Source organism: Gouania willdenowi, chromosome 8 (genome assembly GCF_900634775.1).
Source record: "Gouania willdenowi chromosome 8, fGouWil2.1, whole genome shotgun sequence".
Taxonomy (NCBI): domain Eukaryota; kingdom Metazoa; phylum Chordata; class Actinopteri; order Blenniiformes; family Gobiesocidae; genus Gouania; species Gouania willdenowi.
The window spans coordinates 17,323,569-17,339,957 of NC_041051.1; positions in this window are offsets into that span (position 1 = coordinate 17,323,569).

Sequence of the window (16,389 nt, forward strand, 5' to 3'; positions counted from 1 at the left end):
GACAAAGTCACGGCCAATTTCGATTCCTACACAGTGTGGTTTTGTGGCGATGGAACCAAAACCCAAGGAGAGAGTGAAAGCATGGAGTTATCATTGGACGGCAGGTTGTAATAGAATAATGCAGATACACTGATTGGTACATTTGACACCTTGCTGTAGAGTGACAAGAAACAAGTGAGAGATCAGCTACTTATACAAAAGTTTCATCTGCAGGAGGAGGGAAGAATTAAGTGAAAATCAAAGGCTGGATATTTTGTACTTTTTGTCTTCTACTCTATCTTCTTCACTAAGGATTACACAAACTATTTGGCCTGGACATGCCCTGCAGATACACACTCACATTTTAAGAGGGGGTTCATGTTCAGGTTTGGTTTCTGTGGGAAAAATAAAATCCAGGTGTTGCTGTGTGATGTCCCTTATAGAGATTGTTAGCTTTCCAGTTTCACCAGTTTTCCCCCCTTATTTTGCCAGCTTTCTTGTATGATCACTGACCCCAAACAGCAGCAGACAGAAAAACACTGTGCACCTGAGAAGGCTGTGAGGCAGCAGCTTTGTTCGATCAAAGAGGAAAAGGGACAAGCAAACAAGCTTCAGTCTGTTCAAAGTCATTCTTAGGGGCAGTGATGAAGCATGTAGTGACTTCACCCACACAGAGAATGCCTTTACAAAGCCTGATATATTTGACAGATGAGGATTTCTGTCCTTGGTCTTTGTAACAGCCTTCATGGTTACCCTAGCATGTCTTTGTGGCAAAAAAAAAGCTTCTTTTGTAATGAAATCCTTCGAATTTGCCCCAAAGCTTAATATCTTAGCAATTAATTCATATTTCTTTCAAAATAAAACAAATAACATGCATTTTAAATGGTTTCATCCAAAGATGTCAAACTCATTTTAGTTCAGGGACCGAATACGGAGCATCTCTTTATAGGCTCAAAAACAAGTCATTCAACATTAATGTGCCCGAGTCTTCTCTTTCACATAAAAATGATATGTAAATTATGTAAGGCATCGACAACATACAAGCATTAGTGACAGATATCAGTCCCTTCACTGAAATGTCCTTCATTTTGTGGAAAAAACTGCCATATATAACCATGAGTTTGATACTCCATATGAGTTTGATAAATGTGGTTTAATTGACTAACATTTAGAGTACTAAGTTGATGCTGTTTTTAACCTCAATGACGCAATCGTGTTGAGTTTACTGTTGGTCAGTTTAAATTGGAGTCAGTTACATCATTTAAGTCATGTTTTGTCATCAGTGTTTAGCCCAAGGCTATTTAATAGCACGTCTTTGATTTTACAAAGACGCGTCTAAAAAATGTTTTATTTTTCATAACCACCTGGTGTTTCAAAGGATGTGTGATTGTGTCTATTTTGGGGGCGGAAATGTATTCAGTCTTAAGTTCATGCATGCTGTTTGCTTGATTCACTTCAGGAAAAAAAAAATGTGTTCATGAACTGCAAAAAAATATCTGATTTCAATTCTGTCAGATTAAGGATTTGATGCACAGAACCCAAATGAATCACATGAAAGGTTTGTGTGAAGATTTCAAACAATTTGATGGAAGGATGGATAAATTCAACTGAAATTTGCCTTGAATTCAACTTATAATGTAACTCAAATTCAACTTAGAATAAACATAAATCAACCCAAATTACATTTAAAATAAAAAAACTGCATTTATATTCAACTTCTTTCACTTCAACTTTTGTTCTCTTGCACAGAGGAGCAAGTTTATAAATTAAACTGAAGCAGAGAAAGTTACAGGATGGCCATCATGCTATCCATAATTGGATCTCTCCAATATTACACCATGCACATTATGATTACTAAATGGGAACAAGGGAACAGTGCTGCTAAATTACTTTTAATCTCCTTCTCTAATATCTGTTTAACTCTTTTAGCTTCCTCATCTGCATTTCATTGTGTAAAGGTCATCTGTAGTGCTTGTTGAATTCCTTTACCATATACCTGCACTTAAGACCTTCAGAGGCCTCCCCAGGAGCTGCCAAGCCTCCGCTCATCTGGGCTGTTTTTATTTTTTATTCGTGAACTCGAGCCGACTGCTGCTCGTGCCAAGGCGCCGACATTATCCCTGACAAGATAATTGGTCCGTCAGCTGCGCACTGTATGTTTATGCATGTTTTCTCTTTGTATTCTATCAGTATCAGCAGTTAGGATGCTGATTGGTTGTGAGGGAACTTGGAGGCTATGCTATAATCAAGAATATTTTGTGTTAAATATATTTCTAATGTCAAGCAACACTGAATCAGCTGTGCAGTCATTCTCGGTATATATTTTGCTTCCTCTTGAATATGTGCAATTACAGTGTTCAACTGATATAACTGTAAAATTGAAAATAGAGACCCCTTCATTTTCCCTCGCCTTCCTCCTTGTCAAGTGCTACTCACGGCTGTGACATTTTTTCTAAAGACAATATATAAGTTAATGTCTCATTTTTCTTCCAGCGTAAGAGGGCCAGTTTCCTCCCACACATTAAATATTGTATTCCAGCAGTTGTTGAAGTAATTCAAAGTTCTGTGTTAGTTTCATTCAGATTTCTGCTTCAGTGAAGGCAGTCTATACTATACTCATACAAGTCGTGGCTTGGCTTCGCGAACAAAAATTTATGAAGGAGGCTGTCCACGCCAGTTACACGCTCGCTGGTGGCTGACGAGGCCGATTCTTGAAAGGAAAATTCCCTGTTGGGGTGGCTGCGAGTGCAGCATCGCGCTACTTCCTCCTGCGTTTTTTTGTCCCGAAGACTGTCCCTACGAATATTCTCGAAGGAAGAAACTGCTTGGTGGATTGCATATTGCCAGGCTTCACGGTTGGTGGCAAGAGCTGACCACTGACGGTGGTCTATGTGGCCCAGCGTAACTGGGCAGGGCACGTCTCTTTAGTTTGATCATTTCTACCAACTTAAAATTGTAATTTTAGTTAATAAGCAAACTAAAATAAAACATTTTAAGGTTATTACATAAAGTAATCTTCATTAAACCACAGTACCAGGTATGAAGTGGAATGGTGGCCTAAAATGGTTATGGAAGCTTGTAATTGGAGGGTTGCTATTTTAAACCCCACTGTGGGTTATCACTATGGCCCTTGAGCAAGGTCCTCTACCACTAACTGTTCCATGGTGCTGCAACTTCAAGGGGGAAAATGAAAGGAAAGAAGAAGACAATATACGTTTAGAAACAAGTGTTATTTTACTTTTGGGCTATGCAAATTATTGAGTTGGAAAAGCTGAAAACTTTAAATTGACTTGAGGATTAATGCATAACTATTGACGTCCATGTCAACTAAACAAATTATGTTGATGTAATTTGAAAATGACTCATTTTGGTATGTCAAAATATTTTTTTTCAGTGTAGAAGACTTTGAGACAAAAGTGGATCACGAACAAGAGTGGATCTGCATGCGGTCTTTTGCAATCTGAAGAACCTTTAAGCAGAATGTAAATTTTGTTTTCTGGAAATTCACAGAGAGAAATTGGAAGAAATTTTAGGGAGAAATCTTTATGCGAGTCGCATTGGGTCATAAACACGTCAGATCATCCCATAAAGGCAATACGAGGTAATTTAACGGCTACTAAAAATGAAACTGATTGTGAGCGCTCAATATCTACACACTTGAACGTAAACTGTGATATTAACTGTAATATAAACATGCCTTTGATATGTTTATTTTACCTGTGAGGTAGTTTGAGAGGTAGGAGCTCACATTCTTATGGAGGGTAGGAGGAGCCAGAATTGTCAGGAGCAGGAGTTTCCGCATTGTGATGTCATAAATCGAGAAAAATCTAACTCGCCCATTTGGAGCTGACTTCTTACAAAAAGAATAACAAGGGAAGGAAGAAACAGAACTTTTTCAACTTTGGCCCACTGAATGAGGCTAAAGGAATGTACTGTATATCACTGTAGCAAAACCATTATAAAAAAACATTTGTACCAGTTCAAACAATATTAATCTGTTAGGGCAAATATGGTCCTCATAATAAAAAAAATAGTTCAGCATTCATGAGAACGCTTTTCCCTTTTTTGCTGCCCATAATAGTCTTCACACACAGAGCAGTGGAGAGTGTCTCCACTTCATAAATCCACGCGTAGCATTGATGCAGTATTGTGGAGCCTGTGGGGAATCGTTAGCCAAAGCTGGAAGCATGGAGGCAGCAGCCATGACTTAACCTTCTGCTACCTCTTCACACACTCTCAATGGGCACATTTGTTTTGGCTTTGGCAGAAAACTGGAAGGCAAAGTGTCACATTCACAAGAGGATGCGGTCAACTGTTATAAGAGACACTCACTTATCCATCAGCAAACAGAATCCTGTTTGTGATTTTTGCAAATGTCATTTATTCAATGCATTATGGGCTCTCTGAATGAATCTCAACAGCGGAAATTAATCAGTAGGGGATTCAAGTGGCCTGTTGTCGTCTGCTGGTTGGGATTAATGTGCTCTTCTCTTCAACCTGATGATGAGGTATTGTTTTCCCCGGGAGCTGCAGCGCTTCATTCGACACCACGTGTAGAACGAATCATGCTGAGATCTCCTCCTGGTTTCAGAGTTGAAATCAGACTGTGGGTTCAGAGTAATCATATCCCACTGGCTGGACCTGATAAGCTTCTCCATTTAGTTCCTGTCATATCTCCACACAGTTATTTGTGCAGGTCATTTAGCTGCTGCTCTGTTCTCTCCCCTGAGATGTTTTCATCTGAAAACCACCAGACATAAAACACAAGTGTAGCTCCAGTGATGAGAGGGGTGTGACAGCCCAGGCTTACTGGTACGCTTAGAGCGGTCTCTGATTGATTGGAACACATTTGAAGCCTACATTCCTTTACCTTTTTTGTCCACATCTGGCATCCACACAACATACAGTGCTTCACATGATTTAACCCATCAAACACAGGGCTGTGGTGCAGAAATAAAAAGAAATCACAGCAACGCAGTCACCACTTTGCAACACATACATATGTAGATTTCATTTAAATTTGTACCCCTGAAAAAACACATTCACTCACAGTCAAATACACATGGGAATAACTCCAATCAAATACATCTGAACTCATTCAACAATATAAAAAAAAACAATCAAGATCTATCTTTCAAATCTGTTTCTGTAACATATTAAATCATACAGCTGCATATATCACTACAACAGTTCATACAGTGCTACAGCAATGACTAATTTAATGTTTTTAAAAACATCACTTTGTTTTCTTCTGTTAATGTTTTGATCTTTATTCATTCTCATCTCACCTTTCTAGCTTTGAGGTGTTCCTGCTTGTATCTTCGCTCCCGTGGTGCATGATCCGAATAGTCCCTCCTATCTCCTTTACTAGCCACTTTTCCTTCACCCCCGAAAGTGTTTAAGTGACGTCCATGATAAGGAGCGTTCAAATTCTCTAAAAGCTAAGGAAAGGGGGCTCAATTCTTCCTTTATAACCTATTTTAGCCCAGGAAACACTGATGCATCCTTTACCAGAGGAGACCAGATAATGCTGCCCCACAATTCCTTGCGGCGACAACATTTAAAGGGACCCGCTCATTCAAGTGTTCACGGAAACTCACTATGACTGAAAACAGAGCACCCTATTGTTCAAGAAAAAAGGGGTCAGAGTCATTTTTAGCCACATTGTTTTATTTGTGCCGTTGTACATTTTTATGCCTACAACGTTATGTATGTATGTTTACATTTCTCACCTTTGTGAACAACAATCTTTGGTACTCGATTAGAACGATTGGAGTCGCCATAAACCACACAGAGCATGGGCATTTTTGATTGTTTCTGACGACAGATTCTCAAGCTACTAAACTTCCTGCCTTCCATCTGAATGTAGCGCTCTATATCTAGCGCGGACGGAGCCTGCTCTCTTGATTCACGTGACTTCACTCACATTGCTGCATCGTGAGAGCCAGACCCGTATAGAGATGTAGAGAGATGTATAGAGAGCCAATCAGGTCTTTTGACTTTGAGTAATAAAAAGCTCCCCTGTAGCATGTGAAGAGTGGGGAGGGGTGGGCACAGTAGGTCAGCAGGAGAGGCACGGCCTACGAATGCCCCCCCATGACGCCAACCCTGGGCCTAAATCTTGCATAAATATAACAGTTTCATAAAATCAAGGGAAGGTGAATGTGAGCAACCGTTCTAAATGTGACGTTATTTTAGTTTCACTTTTGTTCCTCATAGCGTGGTTAGCTTCATTTCCTTTGATTTCATTTCAAACCTTGTGATATTTGAGATTATATCAGCAGTTAGAGGCACAGGGGAAAGTGTTATAAATGCACTTTTATTCATCCATTTGTCTATTTTTAGACCCACTTGTTCCTGTAAAAGTCTTTTAGTATAGTCCATTTTTGGAAATTTGTAGTTTTTTCACCACGGCAGACGTAACTAACCTTCGCCAAGTGAAAGTGCGTCTGATTGTCAAAACAGCATGATGGCCTTTCCCTAACTCCATGAGGAAGTCTCCTAATACGTAATATTAGTGGATATGATAAGTGGATGGGAAAGGAAATAGGAGGGACTATTTGGACACAGACCCAGTCTGATCATTGTATCTATATGTGAATGATTAGGCTCCTTCCTGTCTTGTATTCAGGTGTGCTTCATTCCTAATCAGCCTCCCTCACTGTTTAGTTAAGTGTGTGGACACAGAATGTTTGCTGGTTCATTACCCCTGCCTAGGAAGTCACGTTTTCACTTCACTTCAAAGACAGAAAACGTCCCCGTTGGCTCCACTCACCACAGGAAACACAAACAACACAATCTTTCCTTTGCATTCAGAATAATGCAATATAGCACTTGAATCAGTCATCAAGTACTATAATGCTAAATCTCAGGCATCTGCTGACCTGGGGCTTGGTTCCCCAGAAAATCCTTAATCTCCAATCAGTAACATGCTGTTCATTTAATAACAAACATCCGCCTCCTATGGATGCATTCTTATCAGAGGTCAAGATGTGAGCAAAAACAATCTTTGACTAACACCCTGTTTCCTGTATTTAAAAGATGATGCACATTTTAAGTGGATGTCAACAGGTTGTACTTGTTTGGATTACTGAACATATTCATTTTCATTTCATTTCAGTCGAATCAAATACCAAAGGAGAAAAAAAAAAAGCATCACAGGGAATGAGGATAATTAAATTGTTACATTTGGGAGAGCGGTCTCTTTGTTGCATGTGTTAATGGACAAATCAAATAACTATCATCCGACACATTCATGCAAAAAACATTCACAAACAACTTTGCATTAGAATAAAACTCCTGAAAAATGATCTTAAAAGTAAATGACATACTATAGTTTCCCACAAACAAATTTTTTTTTTAAATTTCATTCACTGCAGAAAAAGGTGCTAAGCTTTTCAGGAGGCCAGTTAATAAGTAGAATACATTGCATTTATTCAATTTGTTTTCACACTCTCATAATGTTGCACAGGCCTTTGTTGTTTTGCTGTTAATGATTCCATACCATACAGGAAGGTATTGCATGTACTCGCTGAGCATTTGTGGATCTTTAACTTCCACAGTACAGATTATTATAACTTCATAATGATGCATGAAAAAAAACAAAACAGAAATATAATGAAAACAAAAGCCTTAGAATTAGATTATACATTACTAATCTGTTGGAAATGTGGAAATATGTTTTACAGACTGAGAGCGTAGAAACTAAAGCTGCTTTTTCTTTTTAATTCTGTGTTGCTTGCACCTCACCTCTTCACTAAATCAAGGTGTATGAGTGACAAGTGGAAGTCACGACTTTTCAAAATGAAATTTTGGTTTTATTTAATTGAAATAAAACCAGTTTTTTTTAAAAAAAAACATTTTTACTGTATAAAAATTACAGGTGATGTTTTAACATTTTCTTCTTTTAAAATATATCTTAAGTAGATTTCTTACAGAGCAGCAAACATGCTCAAGAAAATAAAAGTATTTTTGGTTAAATGTCTACATATTATGGCCCCATAACCTACCACGCATTAACTGTTGGAGCAGCATCCATGCAAACCTGCAATATAATGTTGCAGCATCAGCAGCCATAATGTATTCTTTTGTCTTACTTTCAATCTGGACCACACCTCTCTCTGGTTTGCAGTTGGATTCAAAGACCTTTGCACTTCACTGATTACCTAAAGTGTTGGTTCCTGAAATTTGTATGCAGCAGAACAAAACCTTAAATTGCTTTCTAATTGCCTGCTTCTGGATCCCAAGATGAACAACAGCCATCACTCACACTTACATAAGGCTGTTGTGACATCCACTTCCTCAGATTTAGTTCCTGTTTATGTAAAGATTGGCGTTCAGCACGTAGACTCGGATCAGCCTCAGACCCTGAGAAACACGCCTGTTTCTTCTATACAGCCTGGAAACGTTTCAATTATGTGAACCCACCCGTCGTTCCACCATTGGCATCATTACCACTCGGAAACTGGCAACCCAACACTTTAAATGAGCAAAATAAAAGGCTGCATGTAACAGACTTTTGGTCTTGTAGCAGCCTGAGCCTGGTTGGACTGACAGGTGTTTTTTTGGACCAATACAAAACTATTTTGTTTTTTGAAAAAATCACAAATTGTAAAAAAAAAAAAAAACTGCAATAATCCAATCCACTTCAAGTTTGAACACCTCAGTCACATGACAAACAGGTAAAAATAATAAAACTGGAATAAACTGGAAAAGATTAAATCTTTTCCCTCTCATATCTTTCTATTATATTCACTATTTATAGTTTGTGAGAAAATTTCACTTTTTTATCTCCTGACATGTTTCAATTGTCCACTGCCAGTCTTTGTCAGCGGAGTTCTGCTGATTGCCTTTGATGGTTCCTTTGAAGGTTCCTTTGAAGTTTCACTTCACTTCTATGTAATAGTTCCAGCAAAATTAATTTTACCTTCATTTTTAATAGTATGTTAAGTTTAAGTTTTGTTTATTCAGACAAGGTTTTTCAGGATTTTTTTTTAATTTCCTGACATGTTTCGACTGTCCACTGCCATTCTTTGTCAGAGGAGTTCAGCTGATTGCCTTTGATGGTTCCTTTGAAGTTTTACTTGACCTCCATGAAATTGGTCCAGCGAGATTCATTTTGTCTTCTTTTTTAATAGTATGTTAAGTTGAGGTTTCGTTTATTCAGACAAGGTTTTTCAAGAACTTTTTGTTTTTAGCTCCTGACATATCTCACTGGAACTATCATAGCGGTGGGTGTAACCTTCCTTGTACATATTGTTTCTTTTTTTCCATTGAAGAATTTCTGTTTGTTTCTTCACAACTTAAAACCGCTCTTCTTCATGTCTTGGAAGCAAACGTAAAAAGACACTATGTTTATGTCTGCCTGTGATAAAGGATTATTACTATTTGCATCCCAAATCGATGTAGTCTCAGGGGTAATGTAATCCACCAATGAGAGTGCTTGATGAAGATGCTACAAACCTTACTTTGCAGAAATAAAAGGTGTGTGTGGCGGGGGGAGGGTGTGGGAGGAGAATGTCGAAAGCCGGTGTGAAGCTTTAATGCAGTGAATTATCTGCCATTATGACCCATTTTGTTTTCTGGGAGCTTTGTGGTATATAGAATTGGAAGCATCCTACCATCACATGGCTTTTTATGCAGTTTGAATAGCATGACGTTGTGAAGTCATTATCTAAAGTGAACTGGGATTCCTGCATCCAGCAAAGTGATAAAGGAACTGAATTGTTTCTTTTTAATTAAATTTCATTTAATTAATTTATTATTATTATTTTAGTTCTCTGACATCAAAATACATCTATGCTGCTGCTGCAAAAAACTACCATTCTACCCCATTGTAGTAAAGTGTTCTTTACCAGGAGTTTTTGTTCAACCAGGCTGAATCAGTTTAAAAAGTACAGACCCTGACCGTGTCGTGTTTAAAAAGTCAGGACTGTGAGTGAAGTCACTTTACTAACAGGGTGGCACTGATTGTAAAGTTGTTCATGTGAAAATAGACAGTAATGTTTTGCAACATTTAGCATCTCATGTTGCCTACCAGTATGTCCACTGTGTCCTCTTTTCTGTTAAACTTGATTTGTACAGTTAATTACATGCAATAAATAGTATTACCCTGTGTTCCACTGATGAAATCCTTTCTCTGGCTGATTCCCATTGTTCCTTTTTCCTCTTCTCTGTTCCTGTACTGTTTGCGCTGCTTCTGCTCTGTTTTTTTTTTTCCCATTATTTCTCTTTTCTCTTACCTCTGTACTCTTTTCACCACTTCAGCGTGGCTGAAGTCGTTAAACATTTTGACTTTTTCCACTTCCTCTGCTCTCTTTCTCGTCTCACAGACTATCCGGTACTCTGTGCTCTCAGTTGCTGCATAGGAGCTGCTTGTCTGCACTACACTCCTCATAAGTGTGCTCACCCCTACTACACTTAGCACACCTTTCTTTCCCTCTGCACACTGCTGATACGTGTCTATATCTCTGGTAGCGCTGTCAATAGATTTAAAATATTATGTGATTAATTAATTATCCTCTGTGATTAATTAATGTTATTAATCTCACCCAAAAATGCTGAGAAACACCCTCAACTTGACGTACTTTCATTTAAATTACATTATTGTGGCAGATCGAAACATTTATGTGCAACAAAGTGGCTTTATAAAGTAATTTATTGTAACAGATTTGAACCATTTACAGTCCACTGTATGTGAGACTAGACCCAAGCGCTGCTGACACCTTTAGTTTAGACCAGGGGTGCCCAATCCTGGTCCTCAAGGGCCCCTATCCAGCATGTTTTAGACGTCTCCCTCTTCCAACACACCTGATTCAAATGATTAACTCATCATCAAGCTCTGCAGAAGCCTGATAACAATCCTGGTCATTTCAATCAGGTGTGTTGGAAGAGGGAAACGTCTAAAACATGCTGGATAGTGGCTCTTGAGGACCAGGATTGGGCACCCCTGGTTTAGACCATCAGGGGAAATACAGGCGTGTGAGGGCTGTTAGTCAGGGTGAGAACATTGCCCTCTATAGGACAGATTAGGGATAGCTTCCTGCCTGTATAATAGACAGGTGTGTGTCATTAGGGCCTCTTCCTCTGAATCCTGGCAGAGGTGTGGTAGGACCTCCCAGTTTGTGTGCATGTAAGGAGGATTCTTTGAGAAGCAATGTCATTAATTCATGTCATATTCAAATGAAGTGCCAGACTGCTGCTTTGTCTGAGTTCTTATAGTCTGGGTTGCCAGACCTTGTCTCGAATAGTGTTTCTCAACCTTTTCTGTCTCATGTACCCCCCGAGGCCTCTCTTCAGATTAGGAGAACCCCTTTGTCACTCTAACTTTTCTTGTTTTATTTACATGTTGTTAATACCTTGAAAATGTCAATCTGTACGTTTAACGCACACTAAATATCAATTTTGTGCATTACAATTATTATATAGCAGAGAATATATTTACCTCAATTTTTAGTAATGTGCAGAACACATTAGTAATAATTAGTAGGATATTAAGGCCACAATATTGTTTATTTCATTAATGCAGTTTATTGTCAACGGGTCAAAAACCTGTTGAATCAGCATGTACAGTGTTTGAAATAGGCTTAAAAATGACTCAGCATGTTGGCAATAGATTAATCAATGTTTCCAAGTACCCCCTACAATGTGTTCAAGTACCACTAGGGGTACGCGTACCAGGTCGGTTATAATATGACTTACATATAAGATATGGGTTTTAGATTATTTAAAGTTGTTCAAAGCATATTATTGCATTGGTACCTTACATGATCCCCGACTCCGACCCTTGTCATTTAAATGTCGCCGCATGGAATTGTGGGTCAGCATTATCTCGTCTCCTTTGGTAAAGGATGCATCAGTGTTTCTGAGGCTAAAGGAGGTTGTAAAGGAAGCATTGGGCTTCCGTCCCTCAGCTTAAGGAAAACTCCAATGCTTTTTATCATGGCCACCACTTTAACACTTCCAGGGGTGAAGGAACAGTGGATAGAAAAAGAGATAGGAGGGACTATTCGGACACAGCCTAGGTCTGGCAACCCAGGCTATAAGAACTCAGGCAGAGCAGCAATCTGGCACCTCATCTCAATATGGAGGTTTATTTAGCCCAGCCAAGGTCATCAGCTCTTCACTTCGTTAGATCTCAACACGTTGTTTCATTTAGATGTGAACCCTACGTAAAGCCCGCCCCAGGCTGTAGTTCAGCACTGCTTTGTTTCATTTAAAGGTAGGGTAGACGATTTTCAAAAGCTAGCATGATTTTGAATTCCCCGACGGCTGCGCCTTTACCCCCTGCCCCCTCACCTAAGGGAAGCTTGCCCCCCACCCCATGCAAAACTCTGTGAAAGTAGTCCTGATCATTTGTGCTGCTTTACTTTGTATGATATTAAATAAATAGTATTTGAAAAGAAGTGCATGTGTGACTGTGCAGCAGCAACGACGCAACTTCTAGGTTCACGCAGCTCCCCCACTTTGTCAAAGCTGAATAAAATGGTCTCAATCATTTGTGCTGAAAGAATTATCGTTTGTGCTGCTTTGGTTTTTATGATACGTATATAATAGTTTCTCTCCCCATATATCTGGGCCAGACTGTCAGTGTTCCCTGCTTCAAGACATCCTGGGTTCATTGATCCTTCCTCGTGTCTCAACTTTATGTTTTTGAACCTTAGTTCATCTTTCTGATCTTCCCATGGAAACCTTCACCTGTTGCTTCACAGAGACTTTCAAATAAAGAGTTTTTCGAATCTGATCATTGGTGTGTTTGAGTCTATTTTTGAGTCCTGTCCCCCACAGCCCCCCCACATTCTTCAAATTGAGTGAAAATAATCCAAATGTTTTTTTTTACTGCATTAGTGCTGCTTTTGCTAAAAAAAATAAAAAATAAAGTGTATCTGGAGAAAATCACCTACCCTAGCTTTAATCACTGTGGTTCTTACTTATTTTCCACTCCAGATTCCTGCAGCTCACAAAGAGAAAGTTAATGCTGTGTAATGCATCCACTTTTAAAAAGTGTAGTGCTCCTGTGGAGTGGAGAGAGATTTTTGAACTGTTCAGTTGCTAAAAACAATTTTAAAAAAAGAAAGAAAACTTTAAATGTTCTGTTCTATATCTGTTTTAATTTTCATAAATTAGTTTGAGAAGTATTTATTATTATTATTATTATTATTATTATTATTATTATTATTATTATTATTATTATTAAGACTACCGTTCATTTTTGTAAATATTGATTATAGTGTGTGAAGTCTTACTTTAGGTTAAAATTTATTTGAGAATTAGGCCATCCAGTTAAGATACAGTATGTTATGTTGTTGTTTGATAAAATTTGAATGAAGGATATTTTATCTTATTTTATTTTTCACTCTGTTATAACTGGATCAATGGAAAAACAACATTTTTGTGTCTATTTCCAAAAAGACATTTTAACACCTCGTAGCTAATCATACGTGAGTCATGCGAGTGTATTTGTAGTTGTGTGTATCTTGTGTGTACATGGCCGTACATACAAGTGTAACATGTTATTTCCCTCTTACCTGCTGTCCTGAACATTATAGTCATAAATACGCCAACTTTCAAACTGAAAAACATGTTTTTTCCATGCATAGTTTCTACATTTCGCCAAGAGCAACTGACTCTCAATTTATTCTCTCACACTGGAGAAAGTTATAGGTCGTGACCTTTACCAAACTGTTTCCTGAGTTGTTCGAGAATGATGAAGGTGAGGACTGTGTGAGGAAAGAGGCGGATTCCTACTGGAACAAGAAGAACTACCAGTACATCTTTAGGGCAGGTTGGAGAGACGGCAAACATGCCAAAACTGTGATGAGTCACCTTGAATAATGAAAATCCGTTTCTCAGTGAAACACACTCTGCAACAACAAAACGACAAGTAACCTAAAGCTATTGTTCCTTGCAGACCACTCACTTTTCATTTATAAAACAGATGATCTTACTACAGGCATATGAAGATGAATTTTTTAATATTATCATGCAAAAGGTTGAGTTATATAATATAATTAATAAATATATCTCACCTTGTCTCTAGACCAGAGATGGGCAACTATATCACAGAGGGGGCCACAAAAATGTGATTGGATCTGATCCAAGGGCCACATTATCCACATTGTCTCTTTTTTTTTGTCTTTGTCTTTGTCTGTGGTTTTGTTTTGTCATTTTGCAGTGATTTTGTGTGTTTTTTGAGTCATGTGTGTTTTTGTTATTTTTTGTGTTCTTTTTGTAATTTTGTGTATTTTTCTGTAATTTCCTGCATTTATGTTGTCGGTTTGTGCATCTTGGGGGTCACTTTCTGTATTTTTGTTGTTGTTTTCTGTATTTTCTTGTCATTTGGTGTAATTTTGTTGACAGTTTGAGTGTCTTTGAAGCTATTCTGTAATGTGTTATTTGGAGTTTTAACAGTCATTTCGCGTGTTTAAGTGGTTGTTGTGTCAGTCTTTGTTGACATTTTATGTTTCATGAGTCATTTTTTGTATCTTTGTGTGTGTTTTGGGAGTTATAGCTGTATTATGTTGGGCTTTATATTCTTTCCAGCCTCTTGAAATACCATTTTTGGGGATTTGAAATTAGACTGAGGGCCACCAGTTGCCTATGTCTGCTCATGACCGTATTTGTCCATCAAACACTTGAGCATATCTGAGTAAATAACACCAAAATCACTTAAGTGCCCATAATCATTGGAGATATTATTTTATATTCTTATGATCTTGTCTGTAAATATGCTCCACTGGCATCTTTACATAAATTTGCATCTTTCGTGAGGACAGATGCAGTGATTTATGACACTGTTGTGTTTACAGAAACATTTCTGAAACGGATAAACTCATGAGTCATTTCCCTTTTGTTAATGTTCCAACAGTTCCGTAACCTTGTGTTTGACCTGTTGTGTATTTATCAGCTGAGAGAACTGGCGTGTACCTTTCTGTAACACGATCAAACAGCAGAATTTACCCCAGCTGAACTCAAGCCATGGTGGTTGAAGCAACATCAGCAGGTTACAAATGAGAAGAAACAAGTCTAATTTTACCTCTGGCCATTTGTTTACGTATACCAAATGTTTCCTTTCCAGGGTTTGGGTTGTAGAATCAAATTCATTATTTATGAACAATAGAAAGATTTACAGTTTTTAATTTGGCTGCTTCACTTAAGGCACTGAAATATTTGATTTTTGTCAAAACCGCAGGGAAACAATGTATTTAAAACGTTCATTTCCCTTTTAAAATCATTGCATTCCAAAAAGAAAAGGCTTGTGGCTGTCCTTGAACAGCAAAATATAACATTTTCTGAATTATCTTCCTTTTTTGGGTATCATTCAGTAATGAACAAGTAATATTATTTTGAGGCCTAAAAGTGAGGGTGTTGAAATTGTTATTGTGTTATTGCAATCATTGTTAGTTGGCTGCTTTAATACTTTGATACAAAGAGTAAATATTTCCATTCCTTCTGTACATATTTCATTTGTTGATTCACATCATTAATAGATTACAGATTAAAAAAGGTAAAGGGATAGGGCTGTTTATAGCAGCATGGCTTAATGTGAATGTGATCAAGTATTTTCATCCTCACCTAAATTACTCATTTATACATACAGTGGGGCAAAAAAAGTATTTGGCAGCCACTGATTGTGCAAGTTGTCCCACTTGAAACGATGAAACAGGTCTGTAATTTTCATCATGAGAGACAGAATGTGAGAGGGGGGAAAATTTGAGGAAATCACAATCTATTTGTAAATTCTTTCGTAAAATGAGTATTTGGCACCTACAAACAAGCAAGGATTCTGGCTCTCACAGACCTGTTACTTCATCTTTAAGAAGCTCTTCTATACTTGTTATCTGTGTAAAAGACACCTGTCCACACCTTCAAACAGTCAGACTCCAACCTCCACCATGGCCAATACATGACAATGAACCCAAACACACTGCCTGGGCAATGAAGGAGCAATAACTTTTGTTATTGACCAAATATTTATTTTCTTCAACATTATACAAACAAATTATTTAAAAATGTGATTTCCTGGATTTCTTTTTCACATTCTGTCTCTCACACTTTTTAAGTGGGACAACTTGCACACTGGGTGGCTGTCAAACACTTTTCTCCTTTTTTGCCCCACTGTATTTAGTTTGTATCTAGAACAAAAAAAAACTCATAATTTTTCTGTAGCAATTCAACCCCCTGCACGTTCACCAGATCAGCTGCAGTCCCAATGAAACCACCAACAAATCCTGTTGGAGAAAACATGGCTATTTTAATAATTGAGTATTTGTCATACCACTCACACGTGCACTTGCAAATGCTCCCAGCAGAACCTTCTGATAGAACGGCAGGACATCTTTCTGTCGTCTGGACATCTTTGTCCCTGAAGAGCTTGTAGATGGCAAATCGAGATAGAGAATAAGTCATCTA